Source organism: Thrips palmi, unplaced genomic scaffold, assembly GCF_012932325.1.
Source record: "Thrips palmi isolate BJ-2018 unplaced genomic scaffold, TpBJ-2018v1 HiC_scaffold_10, whole genome shotgun sequence".
In the NCBI taxonomy this organism is placed as follows: domain Eukaryota; kingdom Metazoa; phylum Arthropoda; class Insecta; order Thysanoptera; family Thripidae; genus Thrips; species Thrips palmi.
This window is the reverse complement of record NW_023144621.1, coordinates 13557669-13584090: the sequence shown is the minus strand read 5'-3', so window position 1 is coordinate 13584090 and position 26422 is coordinate 13557669. Positions and strand designations below refer to the sequence as shown.

The window sequence follows — 26422 nt, the reverse complement described above, 5'->3', positions numbered from 1 at the left end:
GGGCGGGCCGCGCTCCGTCTCTGTCGCACTCGCGGGGCTCGGCGCAAGCGGCGCAGGCGTGCGAGAGAGACAGACCGCGCTCCTGAATCGCTCGGCACACTGTTTGCGGCTGCGCGTCCGTGTGTCTGTCTGCCTGTCCGTCCGTCCGCTCGACCCTCTGTCTATCTGTGGGTCGGTAAGTCGCTGGGTCGATCGGTTTGACGTGAGACGGAAACAACACGAGGTGTGCGCACACACAAAAAAAAAAATCAATTAGAAACTGAAAAAGTTCAACAACATTTAGGAAAGTACCGAAAGAATGATTTTATAAAATTTAAACGTTTTTCAAAATGAATCCAAACTAAACAGTGGGCGTTAGACTTTCTCGATCTTCTTAGCCACGCAGAAACGGAGCGTCTTGTTTACAAATGAGGCAGAAAAATCATTCAAGGAGCATGTGCGCATGCTTACGTCGTCATGCACAATAAAGTACACAGTCTGGCAGGGGCAGTCTGCTAGTCATGCCGGCCGACATTGTAAGCCAAGCCGGCAGACAGAAAGGCGGGCAGACAGACGGGCAGACAGACAGACAGACAGACAGACAGACAGACAGACGGACAGGCAAGGCCCAATCCGCGGCGATTGAGAACGAGTGCTGAGAGCGGTGCAAAAGAGCAGCGGGCTCATTCCAAACAGTGTCGCTCTGTCTCTCTTGAACCCGCGGCTCGCGAGGCGGACCGTGGGGGTGCGAGAGAGAGGGCGCACAGTGGGCCGCCTGCGCTGGCCGGGCCGCGAGCGTGAAAACTAGGCGAGAGGAAAATGAAAAAGGAGAGCCGTTTGCGGCGGCGCACTGGGTTGCCATGGCAACCGCCTTGAACCAACAAGCCGTCCTGCACTTATGACTTGCCGACCCAGAAGGAGTAAACGCAAACAAACAGCATCCCGATATCATCGTGATCGCCCGGCCTCAAAGGGCCCACACACTCAGGGCCTCTGAGGCGCAGGCAACCTGACCAAAAATTCAAACTTCCGCCTACTTTCAGTGGGCCAGAAGACCTGCGGAGTTGGCCAAAACTCTAGACGCGTTTTCGGCTCCAGAGTCGCCAAAGGTCCCGAACCGAACGTGTGACTCCATCAATGGATTCCTCGTTCGGAGAGCAATCCATTGGTGGGGTCACACGTTCGGTTCGAGTCCCATTTAGCGACTCTGGAGCTCAAAACGCGGCCGAAATTTTGACCGCTTCCACCCGTCTTCTGGCCCACTGTGCCATCGTCGAGTGCGCAATGCATGCATTACTCAATTTCTAAATTTGACTCTCTAACCTTCCCATCCTGTGGTGGATTCTTCAGAGGGATTGGACACAGACACGCAAAATCGGAGCTTTCATTAAGAGAGGTTAGGTTCTTATTCTGAGCGTCCGCGACGCGCGGTTTATGAATAACCCCATAGTGCCGTACGTCGCTCTACAAATAAATGCAGGCTATTTGTTGTGGCCGCGCCGCGCCGTGCCAACACCAACACCACCGCTATCGTCGTGGTGGTGGTAGTGCCCCACGCCCCCCGAGCGAGCGCCGAAGAGACAACCACACCAGCCGAGCCACCCCACAGTGGGCCAGAAGGCCGGTGAAAGCGGTCAAAATCCCGGACGCGTTTTGACCTCCAGAGTCGCTAAACAGGACTCGAACGGAACCTGTGACCCCACCAATGGATTCCTCGTTCGGAGAGCAATCCATTGGTCGGGCCACACGTTCGGTTCGAGCGCCATTCAGCGGCTCTGGAGCGAGGGGGTAAACACTTCACGAAATCGTGTACAGACTACTCGGTATTACGCTGTATTACTGGTGTACTACACGTGAATTACGGCCCTAAAATGCCAAAATTTGGCACATTTGACCCAAAAATAGTATTACGATCACGTGTATTACGCGTAATACACGGTTTTTGTGTACAGGGTATTACGCGAGTGGTTACCCCCTCGCTCTGGAGCTCAAAACGCGTGCATCATTTGGAATGCGGTGTCAAAAGCGTTCACTGTTTCCCGTGATTTTCTTTCCCAAAACAAGGACGGGGAATGCGGCGGACCACGCGTGGGAGCGAGAAGGACGACGCGAGGGGCGCGCGACGGAGACGGAGAGAGGCCGATTGCTCACACGACAGATCGGACAGGCGGCCTACTGCAACGGGGTGTGTCAGACGTCAACAAAAACACGTGTAACGTTGTTAACTCCCCGTTCCACCCCCCTACACACCCTCGGACCCCCCGAGGCGCCCCCCTCTTTTCACACGGACCCCCGGCACACACACGCACACACACACACACACACACACACACACACACACACAGAGGCGACGCCAAAATCACAAGATTTACAAAGCCAAGCCTCGACTCGGACGGGCGGACCGCTGCGGATCAAAAGAGCGGCGGAAGCGGCCAAAACTCTAGACGCGTTTTGAGATCCAGACTCGCGAAACAGGGCTCGAACCGAACGTGTGACCCCACCGACATGGATTGCTCTCCGAACGAGGAATCCATCGGTGATCGGTGGGGCCACACGCTCGCTTCGAGTCCCATCCCATTTAGGGAGTCTGGAGCTCAAAACGCGTCTAGAGTTTTGGCCACCTCCAACAGTCGGCCAGCCGGCTGTGCGGACCCCTTGCGGGGTAGACAACCCGGACTCGCACCTGCTTAACGGGGCTGCCTACGCCGCAGGCGTCAAGGCGGCAGTATGAAGTCGGGAAACCGTGCCGCACAATAAAAAACAAGGACAAAAAGGAGAGGTAGAAAAAACAAAGACAAATAAGGGTCGGCTACGCCACTGCCTTGACGGGGAAAATGGCGGAGCGCGTGCGAAAGACGAAGAAGGATGTGCAGTGGCATTTCAACTCGCCCTTCGCTCGCTCGCTCTCTCTCTCTGTCTCTCTCACTCAGCGGCGTAGCTGCTTCCGCGTGTCGCGGGTACTTGCCCACTGTGATTTGTGCCCCCCCTGGACCGCGTCCAACAACAGGGTTAATTCACATACAGAGAATGGCAGGCGCCAGAAAGGTCTGCATGACGCCAAAAAAATAAAAATCAAGACATTGATTTTATCGAGTCATTTAGTCAGTTGAACCGAAACTGAAGAAGTGTGAACTTGGTCGCAACTTGACGTGATAACTCGAGCTTCTGGTCAGTTCCACATACGAAAATACGCGCCATTGGACGCGACTTCGTCGTTGCGTTCACGCATCACGCTGTCAACAGTGGAGGGCACGACAAAATTGAACGGGGGGGGGAGAAAAGTTTTCATTCGGCGCAAAGCCGGCCGGACTACCATAGCGCTCTCTGGCCGCTCGCTGGCCCGGAATGACTTTTCCAGCTATTTCCAATGAGACGGAAACTTGGGTAGTGTTCCGGATTGGGTGGGCGGTCAAAACCCGATGACTCCAGAGCGTCTCTAGAACTCGGCCGGTGTATGCAATGCCGCCAACAGACACTGTCAGCAGGCTTGCGTAGGGCCTAAGCTAGCCCGTCGGCAGTGCCTGCGGGTGGCACTGCATACACCGGCCGAGTTCTAGAGTCGCTCTGGAGTCATCGGGTTTTGACCGCCCACCCAATCCGGAACACTAAACTTGGGGGGAGGGGGGGGGAAGCATCCACAGGCAGACCCAATCCGAAGCCACCTACTTGGAAGCAACTGTCCACGCGCACACACACTCACACACACACACTCAGCGCGACCGGGAAATTCGCGTCGGGGAAAAAAGGTTTCCCCTTAAATTTCCTGCAGTTTTCCGGTTTTCTTTTTCTACTATTTTTTTACAGCGTAGCGCCGCGCGTCTTTCTTTTTCATCGCAACTCTTGCGTCTTGCTCGAACAGAGGCAATGCATTATTGATGGGGTTCGCGAGATCCCCTCGCTGCACCCCCTGCCACCTCTCACACACACACACACGCACACACACGCACACACACACGCAGAGGGGCACCAGGGACGCGAGAGGAAGGAAGGACAAGGGCGCGGAGACTTATTTTCTCGTAGACTTTGTCTCGCAACACAACACGAGATGCTGAGCGGGGGGCGTGGCCGGGCGTCTGTTGTTTACACACACACACACACACACACACGTGAGGGTGTTTTCCGGCGTACGCGGGCGGCGTCACCAGGAGGAAATGATGTCCCGGCAAAGTGCTGAAGGCGCGGAGAGGCAAAGGCGGCTTGACCGCGCCGCGCGTGCGTGCCTGGGCAGTGCCTGCACTGGAAGCGATTAGCACAAAACGGTGCTGACCGAGAGCGCGGCCTTCGTGACCTACTCGGGGTGCATCGCTGGAACGGCCGCGCGGCATGCCCCGTCGCTCTGTCTCTCTCGCACCCACTGGACGGCCCCACGCGTGCGACAGAGACAGCGCGACGAAGATACGACTCAGTCTATGCCTGCAGCACGGCTCGGTTCGCAAACCACTCGGCACAGCGGTCAAAACAGTGTCGGCCCGTCTCTCTCGCACTCGTGCGGGAGCGAGAGAGACGGGGGCGCCGAAGTGAAGGGACTGGAGCACTGGATTTATACGAGTCGATCCGCTCGGCCGAATGTCAACAGGCAAAACTGCCGCCTCGCACGTCTGTTCTATCCATCTTGGGCCGAGGCGGGACGCGCAGAGACGAGCCGAGCCGGGGGGGCTGGGCAGGGGTCAAGCCGAGCCACGCCGAGCCGAGCCCTCGCGATTTAAAATGCGCGCGCCATAGCAGACGACGCAGCAGACGACACTCACGCGTCGGGACGTCAGTGTCGTCCGGCAGCACCGCGCAGTGCTGTGCCGCGCCATGCTGCGCTATGCGGCGCTGTGCGGCCGGCTCGGCCAGGTCTCCGGGGGTCAGTCCCACTCATCACAGCGTCGACAACAACAACAACAACAACAACAACAACAACAACACAACAACAACAACAAGGGCTTGTACCTTGTGTGAAGAAAAAAAAATGTTTGAATGACACTGAAGGTACGTATTGTCATCTGGGACGTTGAAGAAACACAAGAAATTCGTTCGGAATACTTTGAAGTTCGAATTCAAATTTCGGGTTTTGGCAAAACTAGCCACCAGGTGTGCCTAAAGGTTATACTGGAACGCCGCGAGGCAAGGTCCGGTATGACGGGAAGAATGATAAATTCAAGGCTCCGTTGCACACACACACACAAACACACACAGACACACAAACACAGTGGCATCCTGCAATGCGCCTAGCGTGCCAATACAATCCGAAAGGAGCGTCGCGGTGGAGCCAGGCAGTGTAGAACACACGACATGGGACCAATTAACAAGTACACCGCGTCAATATGCAAATGTCGGTCCAATCAACACCTTGGCAAAGGCTCGGGGTCGCAGCGCTACCCGTGGTGCTGCCTTGCCTCGGACGCGAAGGCAGGGCCGGGTGGGGTGGTGCGCAGTGGGCCAGGAGACCGGAGGAGGCGGCCAAAACTCTAGACGCGTTTCGAGCTCCAGAGTCGCTAAACGAGACTCGAACTGAGCGAGTGACCCCACCGATGGATTCCTCGTCCTGAGAGCGATCTATTGGTGGGGTCACACGGTCGGTTCGAGCCCCATTCAGCGACTCTGGAGCTTCAAAACGCGTCTGGAGATTACGACCGCCTCCTCCAGTCTTCCGCCCCACTGTCGTTTCAAGACCAATGCGTCACCCCGAGCTCGGACAGCGAGTACCTGCACGAAACAACGGTCCTGCGTCGCCAGGCCGACGGCCAGGCCTTGCACAAAGCAAACCGCTTGGAACGGCCAACAGGTTTTGCCTAGTTGCATCGTAAAGTCTTCACAACGGTGTGCGCCTGGGCCGTGCGCCTGCGCGACGCCCCGGCCAGATGGGCGGCAACACAGCGGAGGACCGCAGCCTCTATCTGATTGGTGGACAGCGCAGCGCGTTTCGAGGATCAAGGACGGTTTCAGGATCCCGCTGAACACGAGGCGGAACATGCGGCCTCCAGCCCACAAATAATCCCGGTTTTCGAAAACCTCTCAGAGTTAAGTTTGAGCGCGAGTTGAGCTAGTTTCTAGATTTTGCTTTCAGCATTTTGGGAAAATGTCGTCAAGACACTTGCCTATGAAGTTGGATCGGACGCAAGAACCGGTACGCTATGCTGTGGAGCACAAAAAAGACGTCCCGAGTCGGGGGGCGTCCTTAGCACTGAGAAAGATGAAGTTACCAGTTCATTTTAAATAAACTCTCTTTTTAGAAAATTTCAAAATTTACAGACAAAATAAGGTTGAAGTAAATGAAAAGTTAGTCGTTAAGAAGCTGCAGGCAGCCTCAGCAATCTGAAAATTTGGAGCAAAAATTGTCGGGTTTGGATGACGGAGGATGAGAGTGTGACGATGAGAAGAGAAAGACGGAAGAAGAAAAGGGGGGGGGGGGGCACGAATAGGGAGGAAGCAACAGGATCGAGGCACAAAAGTGTCCACTGCACGTTCCACGCTCATGCAAAGGTCCAGCAACAGAACGGGCCTTGCCGATGATCGAGGTCCAGGAAGAACAAGCCCAGTGGAGTGGCCGAGGCGTGCACTCGGGTCGCCATCAAGATGGGGCCGGAACACTACCGGCAGCCAGTTAGGGCTGCACAGTGGACCAGAAGACCGGTGGAGGCGGCCAAAATCCTAGACGCGATTTGAGCCCCAGAATCACTAAATGGTACTCGACCCGTACGTGTGACCCCACCAATACTGTAGATTCCTTGTTCGGAGAGCAATCCATCGGTGGGGTCACACGCTCGTCGAGTCCTGTTTAGCGACTCTGGAGCTCAAAACGCGTCTAGAGTTTTGGCCACCTCCACCGGTCTTCTGGCCCACTGTGCGAAGCCACGGTAATGACCAGCGTGAGAAACGGACCCGAACCGCCTGATGAGCCATGGGTCCCTCCTTCGCTGCTGGTGGTCGGCTGATAATTAGCTAGGCAGCAACAAGTACGCCTCCAAGACGGCCAAACGACAGCGAATCTCTCATCTACACAGTCGCTTGATTTGCATGCCGGCTCAAGCTGGTGAAACGGGCAGCGCGTAGACGGGCACGAAAACCAAGGGACAAGTACGACAACGGTCACACTACAAGCGCACACTTCACAAATGAATGCATGCTCGCAAGTTCACACTTACAAACGCGTAGTTGACCAAGTACATACTTACAACTGCATGCTTGGCGCTGTACAACTCCATGCATTTGTGTGTACTTGGAAGCATGCATTTGCGTGTACTTGGTAGACGGAAAGATTTGTGGTGGATTCACCAAGAGGGTCCCTCGTGTTGTGATAGGCACTAGCGTAGCACAAGCTGACATCACCGTGAGTGGCAGCACTTGTCGAGTCATGTGACCAATACCATGTTTCCTGTTTACAACCTTACAGAACAAACTCAGACATCTTACATCCCTCACGGTAAAAACGGAACCTGGTTTTCCCAGGAACTCCCTGGAAATTGATTATGTCTCTACCATAGGCTTCCTAGGAAAACCAGGTTCCGTTTTTACCGTGCTCAAAGTGTTCAGACCTTCTTATTTTATCCTATCGCAACCCCGCTCAACCACGACTACAACATCTCGTGCTCGGAGCCAGGCAACAAACCCTCGCAGGGAACACCGGGCCCCGGCGGGGATGCCGACGAGGGAAAAAAAACCAACCCCCAACGGACAACCGACCCCCGAAGAAGGTCTAAGCGAGAGGCATCAGCGTTAAATCGATGTGCGGGGGTCCAAAACGGCTGCGGATAAGGTGAAGAGGACTTGACAAATGAGGGAGAGAGAGAGAAGGGAGAAAAGGGAGAGTCCGTGGAGTGGAACGTGGCTGTGGAGGGCCAATCGCTCTCTAATTGAGTCTGTCAGTCAAACAAATCGTTCGAGAGAGAGAGAAAAAGGGAGGGAACAGAGTAGGGGCGCGAAGGAAGGGAAGGTTGGCCTCAGATGCTCAAAATGACCACCAACCGATTAAATCACGTCCTGGACAATTAATACTTTTTTTTTCGCCCCTGGCAGCACTTTGCCGAGTCCATTGCGGGACTTTGCAACACAGCCGCGGCCAGTGCTGTGGCTCAAAAGATGTCGGCAGACCTGTCATCGGCATGTGACGAATTCCGCCCCTTTTCCAGCACGCGTCCAACTGCCGTCCGGAACCATCAGAAGCACAACGGGGGAAAAAAGACTCCGTGCACATTCATGTATAAATGCAAACATATGCAGCGAATCGGCATCGATAACTCTTTCCCTGATCAGCCGGCAAAACTACGGTCGGCACATTTCCGTCGATGGCGACCCCGAAAAAAAAAATCGCCGGCATAGAAAAGGGCTCATTATTTGCAGTGGTTATCCGGCCAGAGGAACACTCTCGATTCTATGCGATTTTCTGGCTCGTTGGCCGAAATGTGTATTCATGTAACCGCTCGGCCGCTCGGACAACCGAGGGTGGGGCGCGGCATTCAAAACAAATCGCCAGCCACAATCAGCAGATCTGATCAATCCATGTCGGCCGCAACCGCTTGGACGCGTCGCCGGGGCGCGCAGCGATATTATGCGACTCTGGAGCTCAAAACGCGTCTAGAGTTTTGGCCGCCTCCGCCGGTCTTCTGGCCCACTGCGGCGCCGCCCATTGGGGCCGCGAGACAGGAAGCGCGGCGCCCTAGACGCGTCGTCTGCTAGCGCGTCGGGCCGGATATAAAAGCGTTTCAAGAGATTTCAAGTGGCGCGCCAATGGGGATGGGCCAATGTCCGAGACGCGCTCGTCCGCTATTCTTAGTCCCTTTCCGAGCGAGGGCGGCCCGGGGGGGGGGGGGGGGGGGACAGCAAGAAGACGCTCAAGAACTTGATTGTGACAGCGTGGCACCGCGGACACACCGAGCCAATCAAGACGCAAACAACAGCACGGCGTCCAAGCACAAGACCGCCTTCGGGGCGGCGTCTCCTGGGCGCCCGCCAAAACGGCAACGCTGCATTATAAACGGATTTCGGGTGCGTGCAAATAAATCATGCCGCCGGTCACGGGTTCGAATCCCGGCTCGTGTTGGTGGCGGGGAAAAAGACAGCGGCCGCGGTCCTAGGCGCTAGGCGTGACGCCCCGGCCGGCCGGCCCGGCCCCGCCACGGTCGAGCTCGCGAGTCACAAATACCGGCAGGGCCTACACTGCCGCGCGTCCCATACGTCACTCTTTCGACCTCGGCGTCCTGTGACGCCGTGACACCGAGCATTGAATTTTTCACGCCGTTTGTGAACAAGGAAAGTCTTGGCAAGGGGCGGCCCATAATTTCAGGGCAATCTCGTCCGGGCCACGTCCATTCAGCAGACAGCGGCGCGGCAGCCAGGAAGACGTATCTCACGCCTAGCCCGGCCGGGCCAGCCCAGCCAGCCCCCAGAGGGATTGTGTTATAAACAAACGTCCTTTGATGATATTTAAATCGTTTGCGTCCCATAAAAGATGAGCGACGAGGCTTTCGGCACACTATAACTGTCAAATTTATTTATTTCGGACGCCTTCCGCGCAGCAGCGGGTCCAAGGTGAGAAAAGGGGTGGGGGCAGTCTGACGACGTCTGACGACACTCGCGACATCACAACATTGGACGCTCGCGGGCAGTCAGAAGCAGTCAGCGGCGAGACAGACAAGTCTGTCGGGCGGGCGGCGGGCCGCCCCCTCGGCCCCGTCGCACGGTGGGCCAGAAGAGCGGCCAAGAGGCGGCCAAAACTACAGACGCGCGTTTTGGGCTCAGGAGTTGCGAAACAGGACTCGAACCGAACGTGTGACACCACCAATGGATTGCTCTCCGGACGAGGAACGAGGCGACCTATTTAGCGACTCTGGAGCGCAAAACGCGTCTAGAATTTAAGCCACCTCCACCGGTTTTCTGGCCCACTGCGAATGGGCCAACGCCCTGTCGGCTACACTCACCACCGCACCCTCAGACGACCAAGGGCCATGGACTCACCTGAAAAAAGCACAGAAAACGCAAAGTCAGACACGAGTGGAAATAAACTTCGAAATAAACTTCGAAATAAACCTCGAAATAAACCTTTACTTCTAGGACGACGCTCGCGAACGTGGGGCTCGATGCTTCCTGAAATACCAGCGGCACATGTATAAACATGCCGCGATGCACTCGTGGCGACACCAACACAAACTTGTTCGACGCGGCATCCGGCCGGTGAGGCCGCGCCGAGCACCGGTCAGTCGAAAGCAGGGAACATGAACATGGAGGGCATTCAAGTCCACTGGGACAAGACAGCTCCATATGGATGCCGGAGCCGCGCCGCACAGTGGGCTGGAAGACCGGCAGCGGCGGCCAAGAAGACTCTATGCGCGTTTTGAGCTCCAGCGTCGCTAAATGGGACTCGAACCCAACGTGTGACCCCACCAATGGATTCCTCGTTCGAAGAGCAATTCATTGGTGGGGTCACACGTTTGGTTCTATTCCCATTTAGCGACTCCGGCGCTCGAAACGCGTCCGGGAGTTGGGACTCTGGCCCACTGTGCGCTGTCTCACTCGCACCCCAACGGGACGGCCCATGAGTGCGAGAGCAACGGAGCGGTCGGAATGAAGCCGGCCGCGTGGACAAGGCACGCCCAAAGGCACGCCTGTGCGTAGGCCACCCGGCCAACGGACGAGCAGAGCGGTACAGCCAGAGCCACAGGCGCACTGCACCTCAAGCGGGGTACACTGCCAAATTTTGCGTCCCTTCATTTATAGAAAGCATTCACACGTCCACGTTTTGATGTCTGTGATTTGGGCGAGGATTTGGGTGCAAAGGGAGAGAATTTTTGTCAACCATACGCTGCAATCTGCCGGCGTTTCTTGTCGGGTCTCCGTTTTTCGTTCCATCGCCGGACCTTCTCAGGACCGCCGGGATATTGGCCGGACCAAGCAGGAGCAAGGCGGAGAGGTCTAATCCGACTTTATGCCCCGGTCGCTGTAGCAAACTAGAGCGAAGGAAGCTCGTTCGATCGGAGAGGGCAGGTCAGCCGGAAAATAGCGGCATAACAAGTCGCAACAAGAGCCAAAAAAAGTGCTACTTGTCCTCCCTTTCAACTACACTGCAAACAGGGCAGAGAAAACAAACGGTCACACGACATAAATCTTTGTTCCAACCACTGGGCAGGCTCCGCCACCCAGGGCGCAACACACTTTTACTTAAATAATGTTTAATTCAGACAGCAAACTTGCACGCGCAGCGGGAATAAATCACAGGCAAAGTCTTGGCGCGGCGTCTGCGCGCATCGTGCACCCTGCGAAAACTGCATCCCGAACGGAACAACGTGCAGTGGGCCAGAAGACCGGTGAAGGCGGCCGTAAGTCGAGACGCGTTTTGAGCTCCAGAGTCGCTAAATGGGACTCGAACGGAACGTGTGACCCCACCAATGGATCGATCTCCGAACGAGGAATCCATTGGTGGGGTCACACGTTCGGTTCGAGTGCCATTTAGCGACTCTAGAGCTCCAAAAGCGTCTAGAGTTTTGGCCGCTTTCTGGCCCACTGTGGGCCGCCCCAGTGCGCCGCCCTGATTCCGCCCGCTTTTATAACGACCTTCGTGCGTCCGCGATCGAGCGCGAGTTATGACCCTCGTCCGGAAACAGAAACAATGAGGCCGACAAAACGAAAAGATTGAAAGCGAGGAAACACAACACGCGGCAGGTGCGCTCCGAGGGTGCCGGTGCCGCATGGGGGTCCTAATGGACTGATTAACAGCCCGGCCACCCAGACGCCAAACACCGCGCTTAGCACCTCGCCTAACACACCGCGGTTAGCGCCCTCGCGCTGCTTTTCTGGGAACACGAAAAGAAGTGCCCGCACCAATGACTGTCCAGGCTTCTCACTTTCAGCCCGCGTGTCAAGCAGGATTTCGTCAATTTCGTTGCGTTTGAAAAATTTCGAACAGAACCCTAGACGCGTTTAGAGCTCCACAGTCGCTAGATGGGACTCGAACCGAACGTGTGACCCCACCAATGGATTCCTCGTTCGGTGATCAGTCCATTGGTGGGGTCACACGTTCGGTTCCAGTCCCGTTCAGCGACTCTAGAGCTCAAAACGCGTCTAGAGTTTTGACCGCCTCTACCAGCCCTCTGGCCCCGCCGCGCAGAGCCGGCTACACTTCTCCAAGAGCGCGAGAAGGCGGCCGCTCCAGCTCCAGCAGACGCTACCGTTTTGAATAACTGGCCGTCTCGAATCCTGCCCCGCCACCGTAAGTACGGGCCCGTGCCGCGCGGCGAGACTGGAAAGGGGGGGGGGGCTGCGCCGCTCCCCAGCTGTCCACTCCACTACGGCGGGCGGCTACGGTCGGCATAACGCCAGGTGCCAGCTCGGGCAGCCAATCAGAGATCGTCCAGCGTCTCTCTCTCTCACACACACACACGCTCACGACCGTCCCGTCTCGCCTCGACTCAGATTCAGGTATCCATCCTTCCGGATGCAGTCGGGCCGTGTGTCGGGCCGGCGCACGAGCCTGGGCACCAGGCCCCGGGCAGCCCGGGTAGCCGGACGACGCGAACGGTTTCGGAGCAGCTGGGGCCCGGAGCGCGCGGCCCCGCGCCGCCCGGAGCGGACCACACCGCGCCGGACCCCGGAGCAGTCCCGGAGCCGGGGCCAGGCGGGCCAGGCCTCGCCGGCGAAAAGCGCTGGTCACCTACCAATTAGGCAGGGGATTCAAGAGCGGCAGAGTGAGTGCATCGAAACGCGACTCGCAACGGCCGGGCTCCGCACAGTGGGCCAGAAGACCGGCGCAGGCGGCCAAAATCCCGGACGCGTCTCGAGCTCCAGAGTCGCTGAACAGGACTCGAACCGAACGTGTGACCCCACCAATGGATTGCTCTCCGAACGAGGAATCCATCGGTGGGGTCACTCGCTCGGTTTGAGTGCTGCCTAGCGACTCTATGGAGCTCAAAACGTGCCAAGGGGTTTGGCCGCCTGCGCCGGTCTTCTGCAGGCCAGGGCCCACGGTGGACCGGCTCGTACGATATTCGGACGCTCGGTCTTCGCCGGCCTCGCTCGCGCCGCGGACTCGATCCGGGGAGGGCGTGGCGGGCCCATGGCCCAGCTCGCTCTGTCTCTCTCGCACCCACACGGGACGCCTCCTGAGTGCGACAGAGACAGAGCGACCGTCTGCAGGCGTCCCGACGTCCCGGAGGCGAAAGAAGGGGCAATAAATCACTGCTACGCCATTTTTAATGCGGCGACACACTGCCACGCAACGGGCCGCGCGGCTAAGTCGGCTTAGGCATGGTTGGACTCTCTGCCGGTGTTCGAGTCAGCGTTAGAGGCAGATTAAACGCACTACTATCTCCTTGGGCAGGCCTCGACGACGTGTCAACTGGCCAAAAATTCCGACGACGCGTTAATATCTCCAACGGCTAACGTTGTCAGCAGTTTGCACGAGAGAACTTGGATTTAAATTTGATTTTCAAGAAGAACACATGTTACACTCCTTGTTACACACGTCGACCAACTTTAGTTTCTGTTTCTATTTTTGCGTCTAGCTGTGCATATGAATGAATCATCTCCTAAGAACAGGATTAGGTATTTGAGAGGAGTTCATCGGGATGTCAGAAAAGGACATGACTCAATCAAATCAACCAAATTTTAGTCCATTGGCCTCCAACTTATTTTTTTTTTTTTTCAGAGTGGAATTTTCGGTAAGTTGGTTGGCAAACTCTTGGTGTAGTAGGGCCGCCAGCTTTTCCAAAGTGGGCCTCGCGCCCAACTCTCTCACACATGGCCTTAAATAGCCTTAATGCAGCAACGCCACCTCGTCAATCCTGCCTCGCCTCGCCCCGGGGCCTCGCGAGCCTCGTCGCGAGCCGCCATCGCGCATCGTCTCCAAGTATTAATCGAGCCTCCGGGACACAGTCTCTCTCTCTCTCTCTCTCTCTCTCTCCCTACTGGATTAGCAACGAGCGGCCCTCTCTAAAACACTGGGTGTAACCGAGGTGAGAGGTCAGTCACGCGCTCAGCACACCTTTCAGCACGTCACGATATGGGAGGGGAAGGGGCATCGGAAAAGGAAGGGGGGGGGGGAGGAGTACGGGGTAGCTATCCGTTAAAAAGAAAGAGCGCAAAGTGCCCGACCCGCTGCCTGTCGTCCGCTTCTGAAGTATCCTTTCGTCGCTCTGTCTCTCTCGCACTCATGGAGGCGCCCCCCATGAGTGCGAGAGAGACAGCGACGAAAACGGACCCTTCGAAACGATCAAACGACTCCCTTTCCTACCACTACTATTCTCCTTCCGCTCACCTTCGAAAAACCCGGGAGGGGAGACAGCAGTAGTGACACGCGCGCACACACCCACCCACGTCCGACCAACACACCTACACAGTCACACACACGCGCACACACACACACGCACGCGCGAACCAGATTGGAGCGCGCGCGCTTTGCATGCAACTGAAAAGGGACAGCAGGGACAAGGACGAAGGTAACGGCCACCACACGGCAAGGGCCAGGAGGAGGAGAGGGAAGGGACCAGAGTGACCGGTCGGTCCGTTTTTACCCCTTCAATGTCCGGCCAGCACGCGCCCCACGGACACCTTGGCACTGGCCACACAAAGCCATACAGCGCCCCCGAACGCCAACGGGCGGAGGGGAGCGAGAGAGAGAGAGAGAGAGAGAGAGAGAGAGAGAGAGAGAGAGCAAAAATACCGTTTCCTAGATTCCAGACGCTATTTAAACCACGCGAAGAAAAGGCTTCCCTTCGAACGCGGGTGCGTGGGACACTCGGCCTTGCCTCGCTACCGTCGCGACACACACACACACACACACACACGAAAGGCCGCTGATAAATGAACGTCTGATCGGCCAGGTGGCGTATTAATTGACGTGCCGCGCAGTATTAGACTGCTACACTGTCAAAAGGGGGATTTTCAAAAAAACGGGCTGATTATTTCTATTATTATTATTATTATTATTATTATTATTATTATTATTATTATTATTATTATTATTATTATTATTATTATTGACGTGGACACACTTTGGCACGAGCGCGCCTGCACTATATGGGCGCACCGCCACGCCCTGCCCCGCCCCGTCACGTCTCTCCAGTCACGACGTCGGCAGCACTGCTACTGGTGCAGCAGCAGCTCCTTAGTGCAAATCACTCCGCGACAAATTTAATTCAACGAAAAAAGGAAAAGAGGACGAGAGCAAAAGGGCCCTCCTTGCCGAAGCCATTTACAAGGCGGGGTGAATGACTCGGACACAATTTTCCGTTTCGAGTTTGAATCAGGGTTGTTAACGTTAACGTCCAATGAAATTTGCGCACATTTATCAACACAATTTATTAAAAAAAACAAACTTTAATTATCTTTCTTAAATATTTTGCTGGAACTCGCTAAAAAGGTTCAAATATTCTTGGAGAAATTTTCAGTTCGACGAAACTTGTGATGCTGTGTTTATTTTATTTGGAGATTTTAGAGTGCCAGAAAACGGACCGAAAATTCAAGGTGTCTCCATAAGTAGGCAGTGACGGAACTTGTCGGTGGTCTAAGATTATATAGTGTCGCTGCTTCGCGCTGCATGACAAGTACGATGACGTAATGATTCGCGCGCAGAGCAGCGCTTGCCACTTTCTCGTGTGCCAGCATGTTCCTGTTGATTTATCTGTCCGCGCTCCAAATTCGTGGTGGGCCAAAGCGCACGCACAGACACACACACACGGTGGCCGCGGGGTGGGCGACATATTCCTCACCTCTGCTAATCCACGGCGCAACAGGCGAGCGGCCCGGAGCCAACGAAGTCCATCAGTCTCCCGCGTCGGTCCGTGTCCGCCCATTGTGCGCCCCCAATTCCGCCTCCGTCAAATAAAAAAGCAACCCGCACAGGAAAAAAAACCTTAAAAAAATTATAACTGAGAGTAACTTGCCAACGGCGAGCGTAAGGAATTTTGACAGCAAGACAACTTCCGTTTGAAATTAAATTTCCGACCGCTTTGGTTCTACACAAAAATCACGCATCGACCATCGTTGGCGAGATATAGCCGCCCAAAAAGTGTGTCGGGAGGGGGCAGTAGGGCGGCAGCAGGGCGGCAGCAGGGCGGCAGCAAGGCGCTCGTCAGGTCGACGAGCGAACTTCCAATCCGATTTATCGCGTGAGTTTTCACTGCACGCGCCCCGTCCTGCCGGACGAAGGAGGCGCCACTGTAAGTTGCAACGTCAAAGGGCGGCGGAATCGTGACTCACCGTGCCAAGCACCGCCGCCGGAAAAAAGATGTCCAACCAGGCCGTTTGCTCATTTTGGCCCGACTCTGCCAAGCCGTACGGACTCACGGCACTACACGCCTCGGCGAGCAGAAGCATGTCTGCCCGTGGCACAGTGGGCCAGAAGACCGGCGGAGGCGGCCAAAACTCTAGACGCGTTTTGAGCTCCAGAGTCACTAAAAGTTACTCAAATCAACGTGTGACCCCACCAGTGGATTCTTCGTTCGGAGAGCAATCTATTAATGGGGTCACACGTTCGGTTCGAGTACTGTTTCGCGACTCTAAAGCTTGAAATGCCTCTCGAGTTTCGGCCGCCCCTACCGGTCTTCTGGCCCACTGTGCATGGTCTGCGCCGCCTCGGCCGAAGGGTCGGAAGGAGGCTCGAAATTACGGCCAAACAGCCAGATTACAATCCCGTGCTGCTTGTCATGAAATGACTGCACACCGCCATAGGCTGTGGGAACGGAAGTGACCGCAGGTGTGGCCACGCCGGCACGCTCCTGCAAGGGCCGCAGGGACACGCAGCCCTCCGGTCGCGGGTTCGAAACCTCGTGTTTTCTCGTTTTATTTTTTAGGTTTTCTCGCGGGGTGCTGCACCACCAAGTATTCGCGCACCCATATGACCCGGCGTGCCTTTCAAGCCACTGGGCTGGGGGTAGGTAGCCCAATATCACGGTAGGATGGCTTAATAGCTGGCGGGGCGGGGGCGGGCGGGGGGCGGGGCCGCAACACACCTGGCCCCGCTCCCAGCCGGGGGGTGGCCGCGGGGTGGCGGGCCTCCAAATCAACACCACAATCAGTGCAGGCCGCGCAAAAGAGAAGTGCGGCGATAAAAAGTCCTAATTACTTTCAGACAGTCGCGCCCCGCCGTTTTCGGCGCCGTCAAACCCTTCGACGGAACGGCCGGCCTTTATCGGGGGGCGGTGATAACCCGTATCACACTTTCTCCCTCGGCACAATATTGTGCGCGATGCTCGGGGCGAGCGTGTTAGCGTGGGGCGAGGCGGCCCGAGCCTGGCACTTCCACCGCGGCCATGATGGTCGGGACCAACAAAGCCGCTGGTACCCCTGGTGAACCACGGAAAGCGACAGCCGTACTTGCTGCCGGGACTGTACTTTGATGGTACCTCTGGTGAACGGGTGGACTAACGGCTGAGCTTCCACTTGCTGATGAGACTGTACTTGTACGTTTTTGAGGTGGGGTTGGTTCCGCTGGTGTCTCTGGTGAACGGTCATAGTGAACTAGTGACAATGGAGCTACTCCCACTTGCTGCCGGGACTGTACTGGGCCCAGTTCTCGGGGTGGCCCCGCAAGTATCTCTGGTGAACGATAGCGGTGCACCAGTGACAGCAGAGCTTGCTGCGAGGACTATACTCAACCGTTCTTGGGGTGATCACAAGAACCACTAGGTGGGCCCGCTGGTATCTCCGGTGAACGAGAGTGGTGAACCAGTGACAGCTTGCCGCTGGGACTGTACCCGGCCCTTCTTGGCCGAGGCCGCCGAGGCGGAGGCTGTGGCACAGAGGGCGCAGTTGGTGAACTGGCCGTGAATCCTGATAAGCTCATCATGCAGGTAAATGGTCTGTACGGCTCATTACTGAGGCATGGGGCGCAGGGCGGCCCGGGGATGGGAATGTGGGACGTCTGGCCACGTCCCACCCCTTTCCTCGTCTTCACCCTTCCAAGTCCTCTTTCAGTCTCTCTCGCACCTAGATAAAAACCATCTCTCTCTCAGTTCCACATTCTTTCTACGCCACTGGACGCCAGTAGAAGTTCTTCGTCATTCCAAGTGCGCATGCTGAAGAAACGCGTTGCGAAAGGCGACATCGAGGCAGTTGCTGTGTATGCGCCATTATGCCAGAGGATGACAATGGCACTAATAGACTAATTAGCACCCACACTGTAAGCCTTGATACTTCCTATGTTGCACCACTGGCGAACAGGACAGAAGCGAAGCAGCCGCAAACGTTTCAAACATTAGCTTTGCATGCGTGCGACAGTGGAGTTAACCAAAGATTTCGAGCAGTTTTTAGAAGATGAGACCTTTTTCTATGTGCGGTAACGCATCTTGAGTTCAGGGCCAGAGGGTGGTCAGTCCTTCCAAAACGAGTGAGGTTGCTTAGGGACGGTCCCTGAGGCCAAAAACACCACTGAAGTCAAAGTGGTAGGCTGACAAAGGCTAATCTGGAGGGGCGGGCAGGGCCAGGCGTCAGGGAGGACCCCGGCGTGCTTATCAGGCGAACGATAACAGTGTAACCACGCCGCCAACGCCCCTTGGTAGTCAAGTCCAGCCCTGGCGGCCCTGGTGGTGCACACAGTGACACAGTGTTCTCCGTTTCCAGTGAAAATAGCCCCAAATCCAGAGTCCGTAAGCCCTGCCCCTCGCCAGGCTCGGGCGGAGGATCAAAGGATAACGATTAGAAAAGAACACTCCAGTGGATAGTGCGTCCGCACCGCGACTGGCGTGAGATCGTACAGAGAATCGAGGTTGCGATGAGACTCTCGAAATTCGATACAATCGCGGCACGGACACTTCAGCAAGATCGTTTTCTGGGTGCACGTTTTTTTTTTGCAGAGGCTTTTACAGCTGGAAAAAAGGCAGAACCCACACCGTATGACGAGCAACTAGGTTAGGCAAGTATCTTAGGTTACATCACTCATAACCCAGCAACTTCAGGCCGAACACTCATCATTAACAAGAAATGCTAAACTTTCAACCTTCACTCTTACTGTCGGTTCAACGGGGGCCGAAATTCGCACACATCTTTTTTTGCCAGTGACTGTACTTGAACTCCCGGATGAACCTTGCCATGCACCGCCCATACACTGCACCATAAAAGCAGCAAGTGGATACGGGGATGCGATGCGCGCCATTGAAGAGGGAGAGGGGCGAGGAGCTCACACACACACGCACACACACACATCCTTAGATAATAGTGCATCGAGGACCTGGTCCACCATTGGGGTGGCGGGGGCCGGATGTGTAAGGGGAGAAAATAATTACTATAAGAAGAGAGCACCGTCACATCCAAGAGTAGGGAGCCATAAGCACTTCCACACCCAGAGCAATGAAAACGCCACACCGAAAAAACAGATAAAACCTTTTTCAGTTTACGAATTTGATCATCTATTTTTAGCTTGCTTATCCTTGAGTCTGCTCGACTGCACATTCAACCGATATTGGCGAGCTTACGGCGTGGAGATTTGAACTGTGCACAACTGTGCACAAACGGCAGTGCAAAAAATAAAAAGAGCAATATTGTTACGAGCCACAACAATTGTAGATTTCTCCAGAAAGGAGCGCAGCGAGGGGCGTGGCTTCGTTAGGACAGTGCTAGGGTCAGAGCCCGCGAGGAAGCAACAAAAGGCGGACCGGAGTTTTGGGGGCCGTACGAGGAGTCTCACACTGCAAGCGGAAAGGAGAGGGGGGGGGGGGGGCGGTTTGGTGTGCGCCAGGTGCTACACGTATAGGGACCAGCCAGTCCCCCTCCCAGTGTAGGGCTGCAGGAGCAGCAGCAAGCAGCAGCATCCATATTCACCTCGCTTTCAATTTTCATTTCGTTTCGGCGGGAGGGGGTGCATGACCGTCGCTGTAGTAGACCCGCAGCGCGGTGGGGTAAGAAGACCGGCGCGGGCGACCAAAACTCTAGACGCGTTTTGAACTAGAATCAAACGTGTGACCCCACCAATGGATTCCCCGTTCGGAGAGCGATCCATTGGTGGAGCCACACGTTCGGTTAGAGTCCCATTTGACGACTCTGGCACTCAAATCCCGTCCGGGATTTTGACCGCTTCTGCCGGTCTTCTGGCCCACTGAGGGCACACGCTGATAGAGGACGCACTGCAGGCAGCACCACAGAGGCGAGGCGCGGCACGCGACCCACCTGCCTCCCCTGTGTTTACTGATACCAGCGATAGGGCGCCGTTTAGTTCGGATCGGTAGTCACCGCCGCCCCGAGGACGGTTCCACCATCACACCCTGCTGAGGTCACAAACCCCTCAAAACTAGAACGTACACGCTTTGCGGAAACCCCTTAAGTCGGCCTGGAAATAACGGACACATATTTTTTCTCAAAACTTTTGGCAGCGCTAGCCGAGGCACGCGACCGTACCCTCCAGCCGCCCCGCCCCGCCCCGCCACGCCCCGGCAGCCACACTGGCCCACGCGTGCTACCACCTGCCTGTTGCGAGCGGGGCGTGGCGCGGCGTAGCGCAACGGCGGGACGTCCGGCCACTTCCTCCTCACCAAAACATTGCCAACCTTACGGGAAAAACAAAAACAATAAAGTCCCAACGGGTTTTTAAAGTTGGCGCCGAGCGACGTAGCCTTGGGAAAAAAGAGTGTGCCGGACCGACAGCACTGGCATCGAAGGGGCTTTTATTTAACGTAAAACGATTACCTCCCATTCTAAATATGCTTCTGATTTTATCCTTATCCTTAAGTTTACCAGTAACGAAGAGCTCAAAGATGACGAATTCGCGCGTTCCGAGTTCGAGAGCACGGCCCCCGCCAGAATGCGATGAACTTTAGCCGGCTGGTGGGGGACCCGCGCGGCGACGCGGCGCCCCAGTGGGCCCAAAACTCTAGACGCGTTTCCAACTCCAGAGTCGGTAAACGGGACTCGAATCAAACGTGTGACCCCACCAATGGATTCCTCGTTCGGAGAGCAATTCATTGGTGGGGTCACACGGTCGATTCGAGACCCATTTAGCGACTCTGTGGCTCAAAACGCGTCTAGAGTTTTGGCCGCGGGCGCCGGTCTTCTGGCCCACTGTGCGCCCCTTCGGGTCCCCTTCGAGTCCGCTTCGGGTCTGACGGAAAGAAGGCGCTCGCTATTTCAGCGGCGACATACAGTATCCGCCCGCATCCCGCGAGTGGCTGCCAGTGGCTGCCAGTGGCTCGCGAGGTCCCCGACAACTAGTGCGTTTCCATGTCGGTGCGTCCGCGGACCGTCCGTCCGCCCGTCCGTGCGTCCGTCGGTTGGTCCGTCCGCGCGGGCTAAATTTACCTCCGCGTTGCAGAGACAGGCCGTACTGCTCAACATCCCGTGTAAACAATCAACACTCGTCGCTGTCAGGTCGCGGACGTCGGGCCGCCTTTAAGTAGGGCGATTATTTTCCCTGAATTATATCTGTTTAATTTTTTGTTTGAGGGTGTTGGCAGCCCCGCAGGAGCGTTACTGTCGTGGAAGACAAACCCTGGCCGGCGCGTGAAATACTGGGGAAACGCCTCGCGAGCCACTGGCACTCGCAAGTAACGCCACGGCGAGCGAAGACGCCACGCCGCGGCACGCCTGCGCGGCACGCGCGGCCGTTATGCCATTTATGCCTCGTAAATCGGGAACAATATCCAGCGGGATCAAGGCCGCGCCATCGCCATCGAGTGGCACGGACACCGGTAGTCGTCACCGCGGCAGTCGCATGTCGAAATCCGCGACGGAAATCGCAAATGAAACGGCAGACCATGAGGCAGTAACAATCTTTTTTCGAAAAATTCGGTTGCCATCAGCAGTGGGCCAGAAGACCGGCGGAGGCGGCCAAAACGCACCGGTCTTCCGGCCCACTGTGCGCCATTTCGGCCCTCAGAAAGGTCGGTCACCGAATGAACGACCGGGGTGCAAATGACCACGGGGTAATGTCGCCAGAGTGGTCATTACCGAGGAGTCCCCATGTTGACACCACGGCGGGGGCTGCGGGGGCTGCGAAACGCCCGGCCCACTAATAAAAATAAATTCCGCCGCCCCGCGGCCGATCGTGTCAACGGGAGGACATTATCGCACGTTCGAGTTGACAGGAACCAGAAGCGAGAGCTATGCGAGCCAACGGCGTGTTGTTCATAGAGTCATGTGTTAGAGATTGAGAGGGGGAGGGGGGTTCGCTTCTGTCGTTTTTATCTGACACGCCGTAACCCATTTTGGATCGTTTTCTTAGCGAGAGAGAGAGAGAGGGGGGGGGAGTTGAAAACCTTATACCCCCCCCCCCCTCACGCCATATAAGTATATGCTAAATTATCCAAAAGCTAAAGGGCAAAAGACCTAAAGACCTTTAGTGTACCAAGTTAGTGGATTTTTATGTAAGCAAACCCCAGCCTGTTCATGGGCACCACATTTGCAAACGCACCCAAATATAGCGGACAGCGCTCGGGAACGACACAAGCGCAAAAGAAAGGACACGAGGGGAAAACAAGGAAAAAAGCGGCGTAACGCGACACAAAGTTACTGTCATGGCGCGCCCATATTTCAGCAATCAATTAACATGGCACCGAGGCACCGTAATGTGAGGGTCTGAATTACAGCTCGAAGCTCGCAGTGTGTACCCCCCGTTCTCAGGATTGTGACGCACTAAAAATAAAAGCAAGCGGACAAAAAGATAAACAACGAAATAATGAGAGAGGGAACGTAAAAATCAGAGAGGAGGAGGGACAGCGGGGAGAGAAAAAAATATATATGGAGACGTACGGCAGAGCAGCACACAGTTTCAAGTGGAGGGGACACGATTAGAGTGGAGCGCCTACGGGTCCATTTACTGGCGACAAAATGTGGGGCTCTAAACCTCAGTGCCGTCCTCAAAGCAGACGCAATTTTGAGGTCCATCAGTGACGCTACAGTTTTTCTTCCGTCTTAGGACGGAATCGCAACTGCACTTTTGAAACACGTCAAAATGTCAATTTTAAATTATGCCTTTCCCTAAAATTTTAAGTTTTTAGACACGAAGTAGCCTTAGAGCCCTACGATTTTGGATTTTGATTTCAATGTGCCTCTTATGGCAATTAGCGGATTCTGTGAAATTTTCAATTAATCAATTTTTATAGACTTTTTTTTTAAAAGACCTACCTTTGATAAGAATGATCCTACTTCTTGTTTCCAGAGTGCGAACAGCTTGTTCGTCAACACGCGGCCCGACCGCGTGTCCCAATTGTGTTTAGCCACTTTATACAAGTCTGGACACGCCAGGCCGTCTAGATCGGACACGTTGCAGTCGCACGTTCACTTGCCACGGCGCGCATACCATACATAATTCATAAAATTGAATCCGAGTCGCGGTGGTGGTGCGCGGCGGCAAAAACATTTTTTTTTAAATCGCGCAAACTGAGGTCATAACCCCCGCAAGTGAAACCATGATGCATTCTTTCGTTTTCCCACTGTCCGAATTTTAGTACAGGCAGGCCACATCCAGTTTCTTTTAATGAAAATTTTTTAAAGGTGGTCGAGTCTGTGAAAGCAGGAATTGTGACGGCGAACTTGAATTTACAGATTGAATTAACTTGAAGCATTTCATTGGTAGGGGCCTATAGCGATGATGATGATTGGCGCAAATCGCAAGGATTACCCCGATATTTTTTTTCGCTGTTGTCAGTTTTCCTTTTCAAGAATTGGCCGATGGCCGTTTTGTCTCGGCAAGTTGTGCCATCCCCCGCTTATCCTAAATCCGCTCGCATCCTCCGCCTCATGGCCCCGCTTCTTATGTCACCACACTGGCGAGACGCCTATGGGCCGAGTCGGTTGGGGCCGCTGTGTGCGCTGGCTGCCGACGCCGCGGTCTGTCTGTCTGTCCGCCTGTCTGTCTGTCGCGGCGCCGCCAGCGTGGGAACGTCGCGACGTCGTCACTCGTCAGACGCGTCGTCGTCGCGCCGCGTCAATCGCGTCAAGCCAGTTCCTTGTTGCCCTCCGGTCCAAATAATAATAAAAAGGGGGCCGAATTACCGCACTGTCTTACGGTCAAAGGCTGCACCAACACAGTATGGTGGAGATTCTCTTTAATACAAACAAAATTCGTCAAAATATCCATAAGGTTCAGTGAATTGTCATTGGCATTTTATAAAGTCAGCTGCACCACCATAATATGGCACATTTTCACCATAATATGGCACATTTTCACCATAATATGGCACATTTTCACCATAATATGGCACATTTTCACCATAATATGGCACATTTTCACCATAATATGGGGAGTCTTCACTGTACAACATTTAGAGTGGGCACGGTTACGACAGAATCGGACTTCCCTTCCAGTGTGCATAAACGGAATGGAACTTTCGGGACTTCACGTGCTGCCAGATAGGCGCGACCGGCCTGAGTCGGTAGGGTGGACGCGCGCAAGGTGCCCGCTACAAAAACGGAGAGATTGTCGGGGAAGAAATTGCCTCCCGATCACTTTCAACACTGCAAAAAATGCGCTTGTAGATGCTCATTGCAGTAAAAATTACGTGAATATCACCTGCTTCCACGTTGCTGTTTGTTTTTCCAGTGTGCTGACCGACCCGAGTGCGTGCGTGTTGACGCCGACCCCGGACAAATCTCAATAGAACCGTCCATCTCGAACTCGGTTGCCTACTTTCCAGCGCGACCGTCCCGGACCGCGCCGGCCCGTACGCTACACGCGTCCACGTGCGCCTTACTCAGGCCTGCACCGCGAAACCGGACTGCAGCGAAAAGCACGTCTCAATCCTCGTCGATGAATGAGCTTAATCCTGTGTGTCTCAAAAAGTCAACTGGTTGCAGCCGCGAGCAACAGAAGTCGCTCAGTGTGCCAGAGGACCGGCGCAGGCGGCCAAACCTCTAGACGCGTTTTGAGCTCCAGAGTCGCTGAATGGGAGTCATGTTGAACAGGTGACCCCACCCCACCAATGGATTGCTCTTCGAACGAGGAATCCATTGGTTGGGTCACACGCTCAGTTCGAGTGTTGTAGCTCAAAACGCGTCCGGGGTTTTGGCCGCCTCCACCGGTCTTCTGGCCCTCTGTCCATCGTCGTTTTGGAGTCAATCATCAGAAGTTCTTGTCTTGGTATTATTTCCCCACTCATTTTGTTTAACATGTGGTAACATTCAATCATTTCTTTGGAGAAAAATTTCATAACCTGGTCAACACATACAATTCTACAAGCAACTAGTGGCCATGCTGAAAAAGTGGAACTCGCGGGAGAATCCGTCCGCCAAAACGACTCGAGCACCAATAAAAGATCCTCCTCGGCTAAGGCCGGTGCCACGGCACTGCAACACAGTCCTACCGTGGAGCGCCGCCGAGCGGCAAAAAACTTCCACGCGATCGTTGCGTCTCTCTCTATCCGATGAACAAACGATCACTAATGAGGATTAAACTGCCATTAGCAGCGCGTTTGCTATCTCTCTCTCTCTCTCTCTCTCTCTCTCTCTCTCTCTCTCTCTCTCTAATAAGGTGACGAGTGTCTGTCCTATCTCGACGCACCGGCTTGGCCGGGCTTGGCGCTCCTGGATCCCTCCCCTCGGACGCCCATTTAATCACACTATACAGCTGATGTCACGCTGGACAGCGACAAGGACAACAACAACAACGTGACATTGGCGCCGCTTCCTCGCGCCACATTGCACTGGAAAGCCATTTTCCTCGGCGATCCACGAAAGCCAAATAGTTCCTCACGCTTACCGAGGCCGCCGACATGACGGCCGGGACACTCACCTGGAAACAGAACGAAACAAAGCGTCAGTCAAGCACACCAAAGTCGCTCTAAGCAGTGTCGCCAAACACGGAGCGCTAATTTCTTCATCCACCCTCGAGCCGAGACGGGGCCCAAGTCGGCCTGCCTTGAAGGGACAGCCTGTACCCGCGCACTGTCAAACTAACAACGGCTGTTTATGAAGGGGTACTCAACTTTGACTATGACACGGGAAGGGCCCGAGCCGAGGGTTCAGACAGACGCACTGGCGCGGCCGGGGGTGGGTTACGAATTAGACTCGCTGGGCTGAACAGAATCTATCCTCTCTCTCTCTCTCTCTCTCTCTCTCTCTCCCCTCTCCGCCCGCCCCTCTCTCCCTCCGCTGGCTGCCTGACTGCCCGGCAACCCCTTCCACCCTAAAGCGTCGCCGTTCCCCTCTCCGTGGCGATTATCTGCGCCTGCACCACCCCTGCTACACTGTAGCGCTGCTACACAGTGGCCACGCTAGCAGTGCCGTGGCGGAGCAGCGCGGAGCAGCCTAGCGTCGTGGCGGTTGCAGCCTTCATAAAACGCGTCGGATGCCATTTCATCAACTCAGTGTCGCTCTCTCTCTCTCTCTCTCGCACGCATGCCACGCAGTCATTACAGCGAGCGCCATGATATGCAGTTGATGGGGTCAACAACACACTGGGTCGGAGCAGCGCAGAGCAGGGCCTGCCAGGCCAGAAGGAATGGGTCGGAGGGTTCGACGACGCGGGCCGCGGGTCGGAGAGTTGGGAGGGGCGTCGAAGGGTCGGAGAGAAATGTTGTTCAGAGGGAGGTTCGGAGAAGTGAGT

At 55.4% G+C, this 26422-nt stretch overlaps 1 protein-coding gene across 9 annotated transcripts in view; it reads right to left on the bottom strand.

The window, feature by feature from the left end:
* LOC117648282 (transcription factor 12-like) overlaps nucleotides 1-26422 on the bottom strand; it is a 134911-nt gene that overhangs the window by 62004 nt on the left and 46485 nt on the right. The window lies entirely within an intron of this gene.